Below are 21,156 nucleotides of genomic sequence, written 5' to 3'. Positions count from 1 at the left end.
TTAGAATATACAGTGCATGGGCAGTGTTGAAACACTCATTCAATAAGAATTTAGTGAGTACCTACTATGTGCTAGCATTGTACAGCCATTGGTGACACAGTGATGGACAAGAAAATGCTTAAAATATGACAAGATAACTTTTATCATTGCAGACAACACTAGGTTGATTATCAAGAGTACGTGAGGAAGAAAAACAGAAAAGAGCAGTGCCTTAATTTAAAGATGCTTGGAGTGGCAATAAAACATTTTTAATTAAAACTTCTCTACTGAGAATAGACAATCTTTGAAAGCCTGTGTAAATGAATTACATACAAATATACTAGTGATATTAGAGCTTTTAAAATGACATTATAACTTCTGAAATGTCAAATAACTTTGAATGTCAAATGTTACCCCCTCCATCAAAAAAATTACAATCATGGGGCTTCCCTGGAGGCGCAGTGGTTGAGAGTCTGCCTGCCGATGCAGGGGATATGGGTTTGTGCCCCAGTCCGGGAGGATCCCGCATGCCGCGGAGCGGCTGGGCCCGTGAGCCACGGCCGCTGGGCCTGCGCGTCTGGAGCCTGTGCTCCGCAACGGGAGAGGCCACGGCAGTGAGACGCCCGCATACCGCAAAAAAAAAAAAAAAAAAAAACTACAATCATGAATTGTCCAGCTGATCCCAAATCAAAGCAACGTACTTAAAAGGGGAATGCCCATTCTTTACACTGATTAGAAGAAATGTCTCAAATGTGGTTAAATCTTTGGTTTGACTTCACAGAATCTTGATGCTGATACAGACCCAGGAAGTCAGCTAAGGTCCATTTGGGGCAGCTTGAGAAGGGGAGAAAATGTGTTCCCTGCCTAACACGAACTTTTCCAACTCAGCCCCTGATCGTGCCAAGACAACACAGTGTAATAATGGTAATTTAATAATGCCGTCCCCTGGGCTCTGCCCAGATTAGAAAGCTCGGGGAAATAAATGAGGCTTGCAAGCCAAACAGAGGGAAACTTCTCCAGGCAGTGCCTGCAGCAGGGAGATAGCTGGTAATGAAATATCCGCAGTCTCCATTCTTTATACGAGAGGTAAACATTAAAAGGGAGTCAGGAAAGGTAAAGCTCTCAAAATGGAAATAAATAAATAAGCTCACCTGCCATGATGAGATCTCTGAAAATGACTTGGAAGGACTGCCCAGAGATTTTCCCAGGGGATGTGGTAAAGTATCGAGAGACATCAAGGGAGGTAATTATGTGCTTGGGCACATTTGCTGGATAAACTGGCCTCCTTACCTTCAACTTCCCGTGTGGGCACCAGATACAGAAACCATATTTAAACTACACTGCGTTCTCTCTGGCTTTTACCATAAAAAGGAAATAAAAGTGTATTCTGGGGGATTCCCCTGGTGGCACAGTGATTAAGAATCCGCCTGCCAATTCAGGGGACACAGGTTTGAGCCCTGGTCTGGGAAGATCCCACGTGCCACAGAGCAAATGAGCCCATGCGCCACAACTACTGAAGCCTGCGTGCCTAGAGCCCATGCTCCACAACAAGAGAAGCCACCGCAATGAGAAGCCCATGCACCACAACGAAGAGTAGCCCCCGCTCGCCGCAACTAGAGAAAGCCCGCGCACAGCAACGAAGACCCAACGCAGCCAAAAATAAATAAATAAACAAATAAATTTATTTCAAAAAATGTGTCATGGGTTCTTGGCAAATCAGTCCAGTGTTAGATAGGGACCCATTATCTTTGACCTTCATGTTTTTGCCTCTTCTGACTCATAGAAAATCCTCAAAAACCCTTTAAGGGAAAGATATGTGATGTCTGAGAAATTCTCACTTTCAGAAAAAAGACACCATTTTTGCAGCATAAAAATCATAGTTGAATTCACTGATTTCTTTATTTTTTATTTCAACTGGTCTGTTATCTGCTCAAATTTTTAAAATTTACCTAAAATAACAGAAGCTTTGTTTACTGACCGTGTTATTAACATGTGAGGATAATAGCCAACCCTCTCCTTTCTCTGTTTTTCCTCTCAATCACCAAGACAACTCTAACATTCCTCCATCTTAGCTTCTTTATAGAAAAATTCTCACAGGTAACTGCCATCCTCTATCGCTTCTGAAACTGGTAATGAAATATCAGAGGAGGAACAGTTAATTAAAATTGTGGAATCCACTTTGCATCCTCTCACAGTCAATAAAAGTACTACAATTAAGGATACATTTCAACACATGATGTAACTAATATGTCACATTTTTTAATAACATTTGGCTATTAAAAATCAAAAGTCATGAATGTGGGGGCTTCCCTGGTGGCGCAGTGGTTGAGAGTCCGCCTGCGATGCAGAGGACGCGGGCTCGTGACCCAGTCCGGGAAGATCCCACATGCCGCGGAGCGGATGGACCCGTGAGCCATGGCCGCTAAGCCTGCGCTTCCGGAGCCTGTGCTCCGCAACTGGAGAGGCCACAACAGTGACCGCAGGAAAAAAAAAAAAATCACGAACGTGAACAGAATATTCAGTAAACATCTTGCTACACTGGCCATAAAACTCCTTTCGTTCAACTAGTGCAATAGATTTGATATTGAGATCAATTAAGAAGGTGTTTTCTAGTAATAAACCAAGGAACATGTCTATAATCTGCAAGGAATTTATGGGAATAAAAACTGTACCTGGGGCTTCCCTGGTGGCCCAGTGGTCGAGAGTCTGCCTGCCGATGCAGGGGATACGGGTTCGTGCCCCGGTCCGGGAAGATCCCGCATGCCGCGGAGCGGCTGGGCCCGTGAGCCATGGCCGCTGAGCCTGTGCGTCCGGAGCCTGTGCTCCGCAACGGGAGAGGCCGCGACAGTGAGAGGCCCGCGTACCGCAAAAAAAAAAAAAAAATGTACCTGAATATCCCACACGGGCTTACCCGAGCTGTTATCTTCAACAAGATTTCTTCACACTCTCAGCTTACTCCATAAACATTTAAGAAAGAAATGGTACAGAACAGCAGCTGAGAGAGTTCAGGCTCTGGAGTGAAATGTGGTGTGTTTCAACCCTGCCTCTGCTACTTTCTAAACATGAGACTGTAATCACTTGGCTTTATTTCTTGGAGTCTCAGTTTCCTTATCTGCAAAATGGAGAAAACACTCTCTACTCTTAGGGCTGCTGTGAGGATTAAATGAGATAACATACATGAAGCATTTTGAATAGTGACTAGGACCTTGTAAAGGCTGAATAAATATAAGCTGTTCCTCTTATTGGACACTTTATTCATTTAATAACTATATTTCCCTAAGGGTCTGGTAATTTAAGAACATTCATATACCTGAAATATATTCATTTGTTTTACACTATTGCACTACTCATTTTTCTACATAAGAATTAGGCAGATGATACTTCAGGGTCCCTTAGTTCCAAATGCTGCCACTCATATTTAGTACAGATATCTGTTAAGCAAAGGAGAATAAAGGAGTCAAATCACCTCAGAAGCTGCTAGTTTCCACCCTTGCTTGTCAACTAACTCCATATGAGTCAAACTACACTCTCCAGGGAGCACTTGTGAAAGTCCCTGATTCATAGAAGTATTTACTTTGGGGTTTGGGGTTTGTTTTCTCAGGTTTATGTCTGGGACAGCTTGCTAAAGCTAACAGTCCAGCAATTTTATTAAACTCTTTTCAATTTCAGCATTTTTTAAAGAGCATATAGAAATCACACTGGCAGTGGCTATTTAAACTTCCCAGTGGATGCTAAAAAAAATAAAAGGACACTTAAATGACCGTTTTTGAGCAGAGCCAACAGCATGTGGCCTAATTATCCAACTACATGAAAAATTCTATGGATTTTTAACCAGAGTATAAGGGTTTGACATGCACAGTTCAGAACGCAAACGGCTACCTCACTGGGGGGATGTAGAACTTTTCAAGTCTAAATATAAGGTCCAGGTATATCGGGGTAAGTTTCTTCTCTGTTTTTCCTTCTGATAACTTCTAACAAATGATAAATGAACAAGATGCTTAGAAACTGATATAGCTAAGCCACTAATGAATACAAGTAAAGAAAATACCATTGTGCTAAGTGCTCTCCATTTATTTCTAATACAACTTTCTGAGGTAGGTATAATTATGCACATTTTACAGATGAGGAAACCAAACTCAGAAAGGGTGAGTGCCCTACCCCAGAGGGCAGGTATCAGAGCTGGTGTCCTGGTTATCCTCTATTTGCCCCTGCAGACCCTTTGTCTGCCCTGTGGTGGCCTCTCCTCTGCAGCCCTCTGAAGCTCTCATGCCTTCTGGCTTCTGTTGGGTTAAGACAGAAGGCAGACAGCTTTCCCTTATTGTCCCTACCTTAAAATCATTACCCCTTTATTTTGTTTCCTTCATCACTTATGTAAACATTAGCATACACTTAGTCATGAATTCATTCAACGATATTTACTGGGAGTCTGTCACGTACCAGACACTCTATTTAGGTGCTGAAATACTGTAGTAAATAAGACTCACGTGGCCCTTGCCCTATTTATTTTCTCTTCCTTTCTTTTCCAACTTAAATATTAAATATAAGGGATTTCCTAAAATCAAATACCATGTCTTCTACAAATCTTTGGGCAGGCCTGGACACATTACGGATGCTCAAGAGTGGATGGATAAAAGAATGATTGATGGATAAGAGAAAATCATCTGAAGTATCTGCAGGACCAGGATAGAAGCTACCAAGCCTAATAAGACTTTTTCAATTCGCAGTAATCGTGCCTCGGATAAACCTTATTGGCTACGATATTACCACTGCACAAAGCTTAAAACTAAGACTTTTTCAATAATTTGCTGAGCAAACCCATAACAGTGCTGCTCATTACAATAAGAATTAAGAACAATGATGATATCTGGTGTTGATAAAGATGAGGTGAAATGAGCATTATTATAAACCACTGTACTGAGTATGAATCAGTGCTACCTTTCTATATGGCAATTTGCTTAAACACCACAAGCAAGTGACTCGGCTAACTGGCTTCCAGAAACAAATCCTAGAAGCACAATTAAGGATGAGTCCAAAGATATAGTTATAAGTATGTTATGAATAATTTGAAATTTTAAAAAATGGTAATGACCTAAGTGTTCAGCAACAGTGGATTGGATTAATCTATCCAGGCACATCATATAATGAAATACTACAAATGATTAAACATAATGCCATATCATATATTTCATGACATGAACATATTCGCATTAACTGAAAAAGGAGGATACAAAGTTTTACGTAGAATAACGCAATTTTTCTTTTAAAAAAATTTTGATATAAGAAAAGGGTCTAAAATAGCACTGTCCAATAGAAATATACGTAATTTTAAAGTATTTAGTAGTCATATTTTAAAAAGTAAAAGATGAAAAAAAAGTAAAAGATGAAATTCATTTAAAGATATATTTTAATTAATCCAACATACACAAAATAACAATAGCTTAAATTCTCTTTTTGAAATTTGGTGTGCAGTTTATACTTCTAGCACGTGGTGTCAATTCAGTCTTGCCATATTTTAAATATTTGTGAGCCACATGTGGCTAGTGGCTACCAGATTGGACAGTTCGGGTAAGCCTTTAAAAGCAGGTATGGAGAGTAGGAATTTGTATGATTTTTACTTTCTTCTTTCGTTTCTCCATCCTTTTACAATTACCATGTATAATTTTGCTGTTGACATATACTACTTCTGTGATACAAAAACAAAGTTGTTTTTAAATATTAAGAACAGAGGTTTTTTTTTTCTGTCTCTGGAATGCTTTTTGTCTCATCCTCCCTGCAGTTCACAGACTACCTGCTTCCTAGAATTAGAAAAATGCTCTCCTTTCTTCCCCTCTCTTTATAGAGACTTTGAATAGCTACCCAGCTTCAGCCCTCGGGCAAGTGACTTAAGGATCAAATAGTGTTGCTCTTCAGAGTCACAGCTAAATCAGCCCCTGCTTTCCAGTGATGTGACCCCGAATCTATCAAGACTCCAAGCACTGTTTTAGAAGCTCTCCTGGGCTTGTGGAAGGGCATGGAATGGGACCGGAAAGCACTTAATTTGAGGTTAATTAAATAGTGATGACAAGCCTTAATCTCCAACTTGTCATCAGATTGTAAACACTGATCGCAGCTGCAGCCATCTGCAATAAACCTATTGAGAGAAATCTTGACCAGAATGAAATGAGTATGTTGATTACCCAGATGAAGCTGAGAGAGATGAGATCAGAGAAATCCAGGCTCTTGTTATACCAGGAGAAAGGGAGACCCGAAAGGAGAGAAATCAGAGGAAAATGTGTCAAATCTGATTCCTTTACAGTCCTACCAAAAAAACCTAAAAAATTACTGGACCCCAGGAGCCTGGAGGATGAGAGAAATAAAGGTGAAGATGTAAATCCATTGGACTGAGGACCTGAAAGAAACTGAAATAGCTCTGTCACTATTAACACCTGATGGATTTCTGTGGAAAATATGTCTGAGCCACGTGCATGTGCTGTGGCCTCTGGACCAATAGCTATACCAGCGGAAGTGAACTACAGCAGGAGTTTCCCAGTTACAGGTCAGGCACTTCACATATAATTTACCTGATAATTCTCTCAATTATTTTATAAGGTATTATTATTTTTTCCATTTTAAAGAAGAAAACGCTAAATCTCAAAGAAGTACCTACCTCACAGAAGGCCATGCAAAATATGGGTTGAACCCGGATTTGAATACAGACTAACTCCCTCACGTAAGCTCTAAACCTCGGGCAGCTCTGCCTCGAGCTTTGCAGCTTTGCGGTAGTGGTAAGGAAGTGATCAAGGTGAAAGAATACTAAAGTTCATGAGGAAGATGGAAAGAAAAGAGCAAAAATTCCCCAAAGAGGATCTAACTAGTAAGTTAGGTGACCTAATGGAAATCTGCAAGGTGGGTGAACATTCTGGTACCACTGTTCTCAGTGTACCTTAAAAGTGCCGTTTCTGGCCTCACTGACATGGAGAACACATCCTCATTCTTCAAGACTCAGCACAGGTCAATCCGCACCTCGTCTGTGAAGCCTTTCCCAAACCTCCTGGTGAGACCAGCACTTTCTTTTTATATTAACAAAGTGGGAGGCATTAGGAAGGCGATAACTTCAGTATAGTTGGCTGGACACCATGTCACATGTAAAGAAAGTTAGGAAGGAGAATCTGAACCTAAGGATGAGAAAAACTGAAGTAAAAGAACCATGATAGTTGTCAAATAGTTAATGGATTAAGATGTATGGTTTAAATCTATGTATTCTTCCCTGAAGCCTTTTTGGAATAAGATAAAACATTCATTCCTTCATTCATTGCCTAGTTTATGACACTGCTAGTGAAAATAGCAGTGAGCAAAACCAGACACAATTCTGCTGTCAGGATACATGCATCTAACAGGGATAACATGTTCATAATAAAAAGATCACAGAAATATATGGAAAACTGTGATACATACTCCAAATAATAGGTAAATAAGATGTGATGATTTTGTTCAAGACACAAAACTGGAATCGATGAAGAGATTTTGCAGGGAAATAAGCTTCAGTTCATTATTTGGAAGAACTTTGAAATAATCCACACATTCCAGAAATGACCCCATGAATGAGTACACTTCCCCCTCCTGACATTGGACAGGCCCAGGCTGAGGCCGGAGAACAAAAGGGTCCAGTGCCAGACAACTTCACAGGTCTCTTTCAGCTCTTAGAAACTATGATTCTATCATTCTAAAGAAAATATTGTCTCAGATGGTAATTAGAATTTGATAGCTTGAATTTCCAGGAGACTCAGGAAACTTGTGCAGAGAAGAATCATTTTCTGTACATAGAGGGGAGTCAAGCAAAACTGAGTCTCCTAAACAGCACTGATATACCTCTGTTTTACGTACTGCCCTGGAAGCTTTGTGAGTACAGGGGCCCATGGGCTTGCTCATCACTGACTCATCACTGCATGGCACATAGCACATACTAAATATTTGTTAAATGAACAAATAAATACAGTACTAAAATGTATCAGCACAAACACACTCACTTATAAAAACTTTCTTCTACTGTTATAGACCTTAAAATTGAACTTCCTTGAATAATTAATGAACATGAACATCAGTCAATCACTTGCTTCCTGATTGATAGCTAGGGTCCCTTGTCCAAGCACTCACTTAGTTCAATTAAAAATTAATAATTTTCCATGGAATAAATACACACTACACATAGTACATCAGGGGTTCCACTTTTAATAAGCAATTAAGCAGAGGGGCTAAGAATCTTTTAACTAAGAGAGAACTCCATGAACTTGCCCTTCAAGTTATCATTCACTTACTACCCATTTCTCTTCTAAATTTTTAAATTAGCCAGGAAAAAAGTAGTTCTGAAAACAGAATAAATAACGCCAATATGTTGTCATATTTTGGTTAACATCTGCAGGCGACACAATGTGTTTTTGTTAAACAGTGTGTTTTGTTTGTTTTTATTCCTTCTTTGACATGAAGAATACATTACGGAAGATCAATACAAAACTGAGGCACTGTATGTAAAATGTTAAGGGTCATTCATTGAAAAATTATGAACCATGCTATAGAACTTAGCCAGGTCAGAGCTAAATTAAATTATTGATCCATTCATGTTTCCCCTTTCTATGTGACTATCCCCTGATTTTTTATAACATACAATATTGCCTATATAGCAAATGAGTCATCTTATTCTAGGCCCAGCATGTCTGCTGACTGACAATTTTCTAAAATTAATCATCATATTGTTAGCATTCAGATTTATAAATTGAGCTCCCCTCACATAAACATCTAAATACCCAACATAAAATTTATAAGCTTTTGTAGCATGAACTCAAAGGGAAAGAGGGTAATTTTCACTTTTTTCAATACAAAGAAAAAATGAAATGTTGTTTTTCTTAACACCATTTCACTACTTTATGGTTCTTGGTACATTTCATTGATGAGGCCAAAACGTATTCACTTGACTTTTTAAAAATGACTTAACTGTACTACTAAGCAAAATGATGCAATCAACACTTTGTGAATTGAAGTCTTTTAAATTTTCAGACTTAAATCTTCCTCAAGATGTGTAACATCAAATTCTACAAGCAGTTTTACCAATTGTTTTGGGGATTTCTTTGAATACTAAAAAACTCTCATCCCCAATCAGCCTCCAAAGTGACAGAATGTATCTTGAATTAGGATCTTTTCTCACCTTATGAAAAGGGAAAATGGGTAAACAATTTGTAGGAAATGTAAATTCCACAGATCCACATTAATTTATGAAAAAGAAAGCTGACATAAGAGTTCTTGGCAGAAAAGATCTTTGATTTGGGGCTGTATTTAGCCAGTAACTTTTGCCTTCTGGGAAAATATTTTCTCTTTAACAAAGTAGTGTCAGATATAGAGGCCTCTTCATGTCCTCTGATGGAGATAAGATCATTCTGACTGGTGCTCCAAATAAGGCAGAAATTACCCCTAATGTGTAGTTTGAACATTGTATCAAAATACAGTAAAACGCCCTTTCAGAGTCTGATGAGAAAAACATGTGAGCTCACAAAATGTCTGCCTCCCTCAGGTGGAGAAATGGTCCACCGCTTTTCTTCACGCTGATTGTCACTGCAAGAAGTTCCCGGCATCAGGGGCATGTCCCACTGTCCCACACAAATGCCAATCCCTGTTGCTGGGACAAGGGGATTCTAGCCTCACAGCAGGCCTGAGGGACTCTATTTCTCTACAGGTCTGCTCCAAAGCTGAGCGCCCTTTGCACTAGAATCAATGTCATCCAACAAAAACTTCAGGAGAAAGTTAAATACCAGCAGCAAAACGTCTCTTGTGTACCAGTCTCTCCCCATTGTGTTTCTGCCTGGTGACAAGAAACAGTGAGGAAAACGGAGCAAGCAAGGGGTTGAAGAGAGAAAAATTGAAGAAGTGCAGAACTTGAGAGCTGGAAAGGGGCAAAGTTTCAAATAAGAAAAGACTCAAGCAACTTACTGTGCAGAAATATAGAATGCCATCTGAGGAAGGGCAGCAGGCTCCCTCCCCAGAGAGCCAGCTGAAGGTCATCTATACCTTAGGAAGTTCCTTCACTAGGTTTTGGCATCCTGGGCCTTGGAGTTCTCAGCACACAAGACAGAATCCCTCTCTCAGGAGGAGGACTTCATTAAACAAAGCTCACGAGTCCAGCAGCATGAACCCAAAATATTGAAGTAGAAGTCTACAATTTGTAATACAACTGCCACACAGACGTCAGAATGACCAGAACGTTCCCTTCCTGAAGATGTCCTCCATGCAAAGCCAAATCCTAACCAGACAGAAATTTGATGTGAAAGCAATCTGAACAAGAGGAGTTCATTTGATGAACTGAATGCTAAATGGCATCAAGGGGAATGGAGTCAACCAATGGGAGAAAATACACAACGTGCGCTGGCTGCAGTTCCCTGTATCCACTGCCATAACAGGAATGGCCTTGTCAACAAAACAAAGCTCCTAGTTCCTCACAGGAGACACATCTCCTCCAGAGAGGACTACACGCACATGCCTTCTGCATTTCCATTGCAATGTACCCACAATTTGAATGGCAAAATCCTTCTTTTGTCCTAAAAAGCCTGCATCATTTTCTCACTGTGAAGTAAAATATATTCCTTGTAACAAATGAACATATGAAAAAGAGTAGAATAAAAATTATTCTATTTCTTCCACCTAAGAAATTACAGGTGGATAATCTTTCAGTCTCTTTCTTAGGTTGACCATATAAAACTTTCATTTTGCAGATAAAAAACAGCCATTTAACATTAATTTCACATGATCCAACCTAATATATGGGTTTGTACATACATTATATCAAAGTAGGATCACATATTACATTGTTTTGCTGCTTTTCTTTTAATTAACCAGGGCCCATAAATAGCTTTCCATGTCATAAAGTAATATCATGACAGATACTCTTGTACATGCTTCTTTGCCAAAGTCTCTGATTATTTCCTTAGGGAACATTGCTAGACATAGAATTGTTGGGTCAGAGAGTGTGCACACACCCATTCATTTATATATTACTTACGGTGGCTTTCACCCAATAACAGTAAAGTTGAATAGTTGGAATATGGACCCAACAAGCCTACAATATTTAGCCTCTGGTCCTTTACAAAAAAGTTTGCCAACTGCTGACCTGGAGTCTTCAGTTAGGTAGAGACACAACACCCACATGGAACATCCACAGGACACAGACTCCCCATTTGTAAAATTCACCATGATTACAAGCAGATCTCATCCATTTCAAATGTCTTCTACTCTTTAGCATTTTTTAATCAGTCCAAAGGTTCTATACAAGTCCACTTATCATTAGAATAGTGTTAAAGAATACTATTACAGAAATTTAACTCCATTGTTTTTAACCACAGAAATTACTGTAACCTAAGATATAAATGGGAACCAAATCAAACAAGATGTTATAAAAATTCCTTTCTTGTATAATAATCTATAGTAAACATAGATAAACATGTTCTTAAACATTTAATATAAAAATTGATTATTAAATAAAAAGACTAAAAGATATTTCATTTCTTTGGCCTTTGATTTCAAACAGCTAAAAATTTGAGGCTGGATTCCCTTTACTCATGAGAAAGACTCAGAAACTTGGCTATGGAAAAAACACACTTAACTTTTCACTGAAAAAGAATCACACAGACCACGTCTGAATATTTACAAATTCCTCGTTAATTAGATTTTAATCTACATGACTATACCATATGCTAGAAAGCCATCCAAATACAAACTCTATGAGCCGGTTTTATTGCCATTACTTTAAAGAGCCATTTAAAAGATTTTCTATGGCATAAAGATTGGGTGATTTATCATTGTTTTATGCTCCTTTAATCTGCTCCATCTTCCCATTGTAAAATAAATATTGGTTTTAAAATATATGGTTCTGCCCAGGTTTTGATGAGAAAAATTGCCCTGTAAATCACAAGCTCACCTGTGCCAATTCCAAGTCCAATGTTAACTAGCCCATTCTGATGAAAAATAAGTCAATTTTATAGAACAAAATCTAAGGAAGACAATTACATAAGTATATTATCAATGCTGCAATGTAACTAATTTGAGATATGAGCTTCCCCACTCCCTGTTTTTTCAATTCTCAAAAAAAAAAAAAAACTAGTTGATGCCAAACTGGTCTTTCAATTGGACTTTTAAAGATGTATTATTGACCACAGTTTTTATTATATTCTGTCCAACTCCAATATACAAGTTATGCAATTGAAAATAAATACAAGCAAATCTGAAGGGTTATATGATAACATCTTTATCAATCACTTTTTTCATACTCAGGAGGCCACATCAATTTAAGAGTTGCCTCCTTGGACTATTTCACAGACCTCTGAGAAATTGACAATATACGCATCTTCCTATAGTAAGCATAGTGTCTAAACACTTTGGAAGATATGAATGGTTTCAAGCAGTGCTTCACTAATTATCTGTGATGAAATACTAGTTGACTGTATTATTCCTTTCCAATATGTTGTGGGCTGATGAGACATACACTTGGATATTGTGGCAATGCCAAATTGCTATAAAAGTTTCTAAACTTGCACTGTCCAACAGAAATAAAATGTCAGCCACATGTTTAATTTTAAATTTTCTACTAGCCATGTTAAAAACTGTAAAAAGAAACAGGTGAGATTAATTTTAATAATATGTTAATGTAGCCCAATATATCCACAATCTTATCATTTCATATAATATAATCAATATAAAAATATTGTTGATGACAAATACTATATGTTACCACTTCTACATGGAATCTAAAAAATATTGGGTTGGCCAAAAAGTGCGTTCAGATTTTTCCATACACTCTTGTGGAAAGACCTAAATGAACTTTTTGGTCAACCCAGTAAAACAACCAAATGAATAAAACAAAACAGAAACAGACTCACAGATATAGAGAACAAACTAGCAGTTACCAGAGCAGGGAGGGGCATAAAAGGGGTAGGGGTATTAAGAGGCAAAAACTACTATGTATAAAATAAATAAGCTATAATGATATATTGCACAGCACAGGGAATATAGCCAATATTTTATAATAATTTTAAGTGAAGTAAACTCTATAAAAATATTGAATTACTATGTTGTACACTTGAAACTAATATTGTAAATCATCTATACTTCAACAGAAAATATTATTGAAATATTTTACATTCTTTTTTTTTTTTTTTTTTTTTTTTTTTTTTGCGGTACGCGGGCCTCTCACTGTTGTGGCCTCTCCCGTTGCGGAGCACAGGCTCCGGACGCGCAGGCTCAGCAGCCATGGCTCACGGTCCCAGTCGCTCCACAGCATGTGGGATCTTCCCGGACCGGGGCACGAACCCGTGTCCCCTGCATCGGCAGGCAGACTCTCAACCACTGCGCCACCAGGGAAGCCCTACATTCTTTTTTAATACTGCCCTCGAAATCCAGAGTGTATTGTACACTTACAGTATGTCAATTCAGACTGGCCACATTTCAAGTACTCAATAGCCACCTGCAGCTAGTGGCTACTGTGCTGGACAAGGCAGTCCTAAATCCTTACTCTCAATGTCTGACCTCCCTCTTCACATTTTGAGTAGTACTGTCTAAACCACTGCTCCCTTCAGAATAGCAGCTCTAAGTTTCTCTTCTGTGATTTTCTGCCTGATGTTTTATAATTGAGGTCTCCATTTCAGATAAGGCCAACACTTAAAGAAATTAGCACACTCATGACTGTGGCTTACCTTATCCTCCCTTTCAGGAAGGGAATCACCATTAACAAGGGATGGATGCAGAAGCCTCCTCTGCTCTCCTTCCTCTAGAAGCAACCACTACTCTGAATGAAGCTGGTTTATTTCCTTCCCATCCTTGTTTTAATACTTTCTTTACAGATTACATTCTTAAGCATCTACATAAAGCTATTAAGAAGGGGAAATATGTTTGTGCTCTACTTAGACATGTGAATTTAATGTATTTGGCTTGTATAAATCCTTACCATATTCCAAAGACAACTGCTGAAACCGATTTTCACACCTTTCTAACCATCCACTCTATGATCTATGTCTTTGGACCCTGTAACCCCTTCTAGCTTGGGTAACTCCTACCCATTATTTAAGTCCCAGATTAAATGTCACTTCTTCAGGAAACCTTTGCTAATCTGCCCTTTGCCCAAATAAGATTAAGTTCCCTGTTAAATGCTCTAAACTTTCCTATACTGCACTTACCTCAACTGTAAATATCTGTTTTTGTAATGATTTGTTTAATGTCCATCCCCCTCATGAAAATATAAAGTAGCACCAGCACAATTCCCAGTACATAGCAGATGTCCATAAATACGTTTCATATGAGTGAATGATTTTTCTCTTCCATTCATTTATTCAAACTCAGTTAGAAATCATGTTTCTCAGTCTCCTGTTGTGACATGAGCTTAGAATGTATGTATCATAAATGTATTGGGCACCCCTATTTATTAAAATGTATGTTTAAATATATTACCATGAAGTTACTCACAGTACATTCTTTTGACCTTTTATTCTCTATTATACATATATTAGGTCCCTATTTTCATTTCTAATACTATTTGTGTTCTCTCTGTCACTCTTACTCTCTTTCCTTCCTTCTGTCTTTGTCTCTGTAGCTGATCAAGTTTGCCAGATGTGTTTAGTTAGTCTTTCAAGGAATCATCCTTTGCTTTGTCGATCTTCTCTGCTATTCCTTTGTATTCTATTTCATCTCTTTTTGCAGTACTTCGTATTATCTTCTCCCTTTGCTTTATTTTGGTTTACTCTGCTATCATTTATAATTTTTTGGTTGAATGCTTAACTCACTAATTATCAGTCCTCCTTCATTTCAAATATATGCATTTTAATCTATAAATTTTCCTTTATGTACCTCTTTAATTGTAACCCACAAGATTTAAAAGAGTATCAACTAATTTCTATCATCACTTTTCTTTGACAAGGTTTAGAAGTATGATCTTGTTTCCAAATGTATAAAGTTTTTGAGGTCTACTTGTTTTTGGTCTCCTAATATTTTTTCTTCCGAGATAAGAGGAAATATAATTTTTAGCAATCAGTGGTAAGGCTTTCAATGTGTATATATTCTCTGGTAGTGGAATTCAGGAGTTCAGAGTTCTATGTATGTCTATTCAATCAAGCTAATCAGTTATGTTATTTAAATCTTCTTTATCCTTTCTAATTTGTTTAGTTTATTTGATTTTTCAGTGTCTTAGAGAAAATGTTTAAAACTCCCAATTATGGGGACTTCCCTGGTGGCACAGTGGTTAAGACTCTGAGCTCCCAATGCAGGCCAGGTTTGAACCCTGGTCAGGGAACTAGGTCCCACATGCATGCTGCAACTAAAAGTTTGCATGCCACAACTAAGGAGCCCGCCTGTCGCAACTAAGGAACCCACGTGCTGCAACTAAGGAGCCCTCAAGCCACAACTAAGGAGCCCACCTGACACAACCAAGGAGCCCACATGCTGAAACTAAGGAGCCGGCAAGCCGCAACTAAGGAGCCCACGAGCCGCAACTAAGGAGCCCGTGAGCCACAACTAAGGAGCCCACCTGCTGCAACTGAGACCCGGCAAAACCAAATAAATTAAATAAACAAATAAATAAATATTTTTAAAAACCCTCCCAATCATGATTACCTATGTTCTCAATACCTCGTAGTGATATGGTCAATTTTTACTTTATATATTTTTGAAATGATGTGACTAGGTAATAATGCAGGTTCAGGATTAATATATCTTTCTGGTGAATTGTTCTTTTATCATTAAATAATGCCTTTCTTTATCTATAATAACATTTTTTAAAGTACATTTTGTCTGATATTAATACAGTATCACCCGCCTTCTTTTGAAAGGTATTTGCATGGTATATTATATCAATTTCCATCTATCTTCTTTCAATCTTCCCATGCCATTATTCTTAATAGGGGTATTCCTTATAAACAGTGTGTAAAGAGAGTGTAACTGTTTCTTCTTCCCCATGCAACTTAAAAATCTGTGTCTATTGACACACAGAATGAATCTTCTTTATGTTTGTTGTGATTCCTGGTGTATTTGGCTTTATTTCAACCATGAGATTGATTTACACTTTCCCAAAAGTCAGGAATTATCCAAATGTACCAAGTCTACACACCACAGAAGGCATGACTTTATCTAGCTTAGGCTCATAATTTAGCTATTCTCAATAAGTCATTTAGACACATTAGCAAACCATACTCTCTTAAAGCTATAAGGTAATTAATTAATCCTTACACAAGTAACACACAAAAATTTCCAAATTAAGGCAGCCAGTCCACTACTCTATGTCTTTACCTGGAACAAGAATATAAAAGAATACATTTGTCATCTACCTCTGATGTTGCTGTACTTCACTCTCCCCCATTTTTTTTTTTACTTCCATATGATGCAGCTTTCATCTTTTCTCCTCCTTTCCTACATCTCTTCTTCCCAACCCCATCTCTTAGCATCTCTTCCTTAGATAATTACATTAGTATCCTTGGTCTCCCTGCCTTTGTCTTACTATCTTCCACTCCAATTCACATTCCAGTTAAATGAGGACCTTGCATTATAAATTAAGAAGTTTGAATGTTACCCTGCACATCAATCTCTCTTGAACCGAAACCTGAAGACACAGTCTTATAGTTCCAAACACTTTATTTTTTAATTTGTGATTTTATCCAATTAACATTCTAAAAAATCTAAATGACAATCTGATAATTGAGCTGTGCCTTCCAATAGCAGTGCCTGAGTTTGTCTTTTTTTTTACCCCATCGACTATCCTGTTCGCAGTGTCATTGGCACCAAATGATCACCTAAAGTGACAGTTTTTAACTTTCATTGTGTCAATAAGCACATCTGGCTGTTAGGTTGGCATGTCCTAATGCTAAAATTGTCCCACGTCTGCCATTGTGCTCTTTAGTGGAGATGATTCGCAATTGAAAGATACTGTCATCGAATAAGGCTTTAATTTATTAAGTTATTTAATTAATGGAGACTTTGACATGACATCATAAAAACCCACAGTGTGGCAGAGTAATGGTCTCTTTTAATTGTTATGGGCTAATGAGAAAAGAACAAAGGCAGAATTAATATGTAAATGATGTGTTTATATCAAACGAAAGCCCAATGATATTATGCGACACTGCACAAAAGGTTTCCCAATCTTTCCAATAGAGAAAAGTGGTGAGAGAACTGAGTCGTCCTTGCCTCAGAATAGTAATAGCGTGACAAATAAAAAAAGGCTTTGTCACCATAGTCACTATACTTTATTCAATATTCATTTATAAAAAATGTGTCAAATACTTAACCAGTAGATAATGAGTGCTAAATACTGTTCTAGGCCCTGAAGATACAGAAGCAAAAAAGACAGGCAAAATCCCTACCCTCATAAAGTTATATTCAGATAAACAAATTAACACAAATTTATAATATTATGTCAGGTAGTGATAAGTCCTGTGGAAAAAAATTTAAGCAGGGTAAGGAGTTAAGAGAATGATGGGGGAGAAGGACAACTATTGTGGGCAGAGTGGTCAAGGAAGGATTCTCTGAGGAGATGACATTTGAGCAGAAGCCTGAGTGTAACGAAGAAGAAGCAAGGCATAGAAATATCTACGGGAAAAGACTTCCAGACAGAAGCAACAGCAAACACAAAGATGTTGAGGTGAGAATAAGCTTGACATACACGAAGAACAGCAAGAAAACCAGTGTGACCAGAACTCGGGGACAAAAGAAGAGAGTCATAGTAGACATGGTGAGAAAGACAAGCATGAGCCCAGTCTTGAAGGGCCTTGAGGCTATGGCAGAGAGACTGGATTTATTCTGAGGACAATAGGGAGCTACTACAGGGTTCCATAGAGTTCATGTAGAGTACCGGAAGCTGGACCAAGACAGCAGGTGCAGAAACAGAGTCAGTGCAGATTTGCTGGAGGAGATGAGGTCATTTACTCTCATTGTTTCTATTTCACCAATGAAAAATGAAGTGAAGGAATCAGCTGAGGGGAGAATTGGGGATGGGAGTTGGAGGTCTGAGGTACAGGTGAAGGTGTAAAACTGTTGCCTCACAGAGTCAGAAGTATTAAGCAAATGATGAAGGATTGCTAAATAGAGAAGAGGATACACTTGAAATTTGTTAAACTCAAAGTAATGCCGTTCAGCATAGTTTTGTGTTCTCCATTCAACTGAACTCAGGTCCAAAGTGGACAAAGAGTCAGAGTCATGCCAGTAAACAGGACACAGAGAGACAAGCAAAGGAGAGACTGACCATAGCACCTAAGCTGGGTAAGGAGGGAAGTGAGGGCATGAGAGGAGAAATGAATACAGGCATGCCTCGTTTTATTGCACTTTGCTTTATTGTGCTTAGAAGATATTGTGCTTTTTATAAATTGAAGGTTTGTGGCAATCCTGCAATGAGCAAGTCTATTGGTGCCATTTTTCCAATAGCATTTGCTCACTTCATGTCTCTGTGTCACATTTTGGTAATTCTCATAACATCTTCAACTTTTTCACTATTATCACTGTGATCAGTGATCTTTGATGTTACTATTGTAATTGTTTTGGGGCACCACAAACTGCACCCATATAAGACAGTGTACTTAATCAAAAAATGTGTGTGTTCCGATTGCTCCACTGACCAGCAGTTCCCCCGTCCCTTTCCCTCTGCTCGGGCATCCCTATTCCGTGAGACACAACCATGTTGAAATTAGGCCAACTAATAAGCCTACAATGACCTCCAAGTGTTTAACTGAAAGGAAGAGTCGCACATCTCTCGCTTTAAACCAAAAGCCCGAAATTATTAAGCTTATTGAGGAAGGCATGTCGAAAGCTGAGAGAGGCCAAAAGCTAGGCCTCTTGCACCAAACGGTTAGCCAGGTTGTGAATGCAAAGGAAAAGTTCTTGAAGGAAATTAAATGTGTTCCTTCATGAACACATAAATGCTAAAAAAGCCAAGTACCCCTACTGCTGATATGGAGAAAGTTTTAGCGGTCTGGATAGAAGATCAAACCAGCCAAAACATTCCCTTAAGTCAAAGCCTAATCCAGATCAAGCCCCTAACTCTCAATTCTATGAAGGTTGAGAGAGGTGAGGAAGCTGCAGAAGAAACGTTTGAGGCTAGCAGAGGTTCATGAGGTTTAAGGAAAGAAGCCTTCTCCATAATATAAAAGTACAAGGTAAAGCAGCAAGTGCTGATATAGAAGCTGCAGCGAGTTATACAGAAGATCTAGCTAAGATAATTCATGAAGATGGCTACACTAAACACCAGATTTTCAATGCAGATGAAATGCCTTATATTGAAAGAAGATGCCACCTAAGATTTTCATAGCTAGAGAGGAAAAGTCAGTGCCTGACTTCAAAGCTTCAAAAGATAGGCTGAGGACTTCCCTGGTGGTCCAGTGGTAAAGAATCCGCCTTACAACGCAGGGGACAGGGGTTCAATCTCTGGTCAGGGAACTAAGATCCCACATGCTGTGGGGCAACTAAGCCCACATGCCACAACTACTGAGCTCCCGTGTATCAGGTAGAGCCTGTGTGCTCCAAACTACAGAGCCCACGTGCTCTGGAGCCCGTGCACCACAACTACAGAGCCCATGTGCCCTGGAGCCTGTGCACCACAACTAGAGAGAGAAAACCCGCACGCCACCACTAGAGAGAAGCCTGCATGCCACAACTAGAGAGAGAAAAACCTGCACACCACAACTAGAGAGAAGCCCGCGCACCACAATGAAGAGCCCGCATGCCTCAACAAAGATCATACGTGCCGCAACTAAGACCTGACGCAGCCAGAAATAAATAAAATAAATAATAAATAAATCTTAAAAAAAAAAAAAAGACAGGCTGACTCTCTTGCTAGGGGCTAATGCAGTCACTGACTTTAAATTGAAGCCAATGCTCATTCACCATTCCAAAAATCCTAGGGCCCTTAAGAATTATGCTGAATCTACTCTGCCTGTGCTCTATAAATGGATGAGAGCCTGGATGACAGCACACCTGTTTACAACACGGTTTACTGAATATTTGAAGCCCGCTGTTGAGACCTACTGCTCAAAAAAGATATTCCTTGCAAAATATTACTGCTCATTGACAATACACCTGGTCACCCAAGAGCTCTGATGGAGATGTACAATGAGATTAATGTTATATTTTCATGCCTGCTAACACAACATCCATTCTGCAGCCCATGGATCAAGGAGTCATTTTGACCTTCAACTCATTATTATTATTATTATTATTATTTTTGCGATACGCGGGCCTCTCACTGTTGTGGCCTCTCGCGTTGCGGAGCACAGGCTCCGGACGCGCAGGCTCAGCGGCCATGGCTCACGGGCCCAGCCGCTCCGCGGCATGTGGGATCTTCCCAGACCGGGGCATGAACCCGTGTCCCCTACATCGGCAGGCGGACTCTCAACCACTGCGCCACCAAGGAAGTCCTCAACTCATTATTTAAGAAATATGTTTTTGTTAAGACTACAGTTGCCACAGATAATGATTCTTCTGACGGATCTAGGCAAAGTAAATTGGAAACCTTTTGGAAAGGATTCACCATTCTAGATGCCAGTAAGATTTGTGATTCATGGGAAGAGGTCAAAATATCAACATTAACAGGAGTTTGAAAGAAATTGATTCCAACCCTCACGGATGACTTCAAGGGGTTCAAGACTTCAGTGGAGCAAGTAACTGCAGATGTGGTAGAAATAGCAAGAGAACTAGAGTTAGAAGTGGAGCTTGAAGATGTGACTGAATCGTTGAAACCTCATGATAAAACTTTAACAAATGAGGAGTTGCTTCTTTATGTATGAGCAAAGAAAATGGTTTCCGGAAATAGAAAAGATCTCCTGGTAAAGATGCTGTAAAGACTGTTGAAATGACAAGAAAGGATTTAGAATATTACAAAACTTGGTTGATAAAGCAGTGGCAGGGTTTGAGAGGATTGAGCCCAACTTGGAAATAAAATGCTATCAAACAGCACTGCATAGTACAGAGAAATTGCTCATGAAAGTAAGAGGGAATCGATGTGGCAAACTTCACTGTTGACTTATTTTAAGAAATCGCCACGGCCACCCCAACCTCCAGCAACCACCACCCTGATCAGTCAGCAGCCGTCAACACGGAGGCAAGACCCTCCATCAGTTAAAAGACTACAACTCACTGAAGGCTCACATGATGGTTAGCATTTTTTAGCAATAAAGTATTTTTAATTAAGAT

The 21,156-nt window shown here is 38.9% G+C and overlaps 1 protein-coding gene and 1 pseudogene across 4 annotated transcripts in view; both read right to left on the bottom strand.

Moving 5' to 3' along the window:
- FHIT (fragile histidine triad diadenosine triphosphatase) overlaps positions 1–21,156 on the bottom strand; it is a 1,483,533-nt gene that overhangs the window by 1,151,612 nt on the left and 310,765 nt on the right. The gene's annotated exons all lie outside the window — the stretch shown is intronic.
- Positions 4,626–4,757, bottom strand: LOC116762983 (annotated as a pseudogene).

Source organism: Phocoena sinus, chromosome 11 (assembly GCF_008692025.1).
Source record: "Phocoena sinus isolate mPhoSin1 chromosome 11, mPhoSin1.pri, whole genome shotgun sequence".
Lineage (NCBI taxonomy): Eukaryota > Metazoa > Chordata > Mammalia > Artiodactyla > Phocoenidae > Phocoena > Phocoena sinus.
This window is presented reverse-complemented; position numbering and strand designations above follow the sequence as displayed.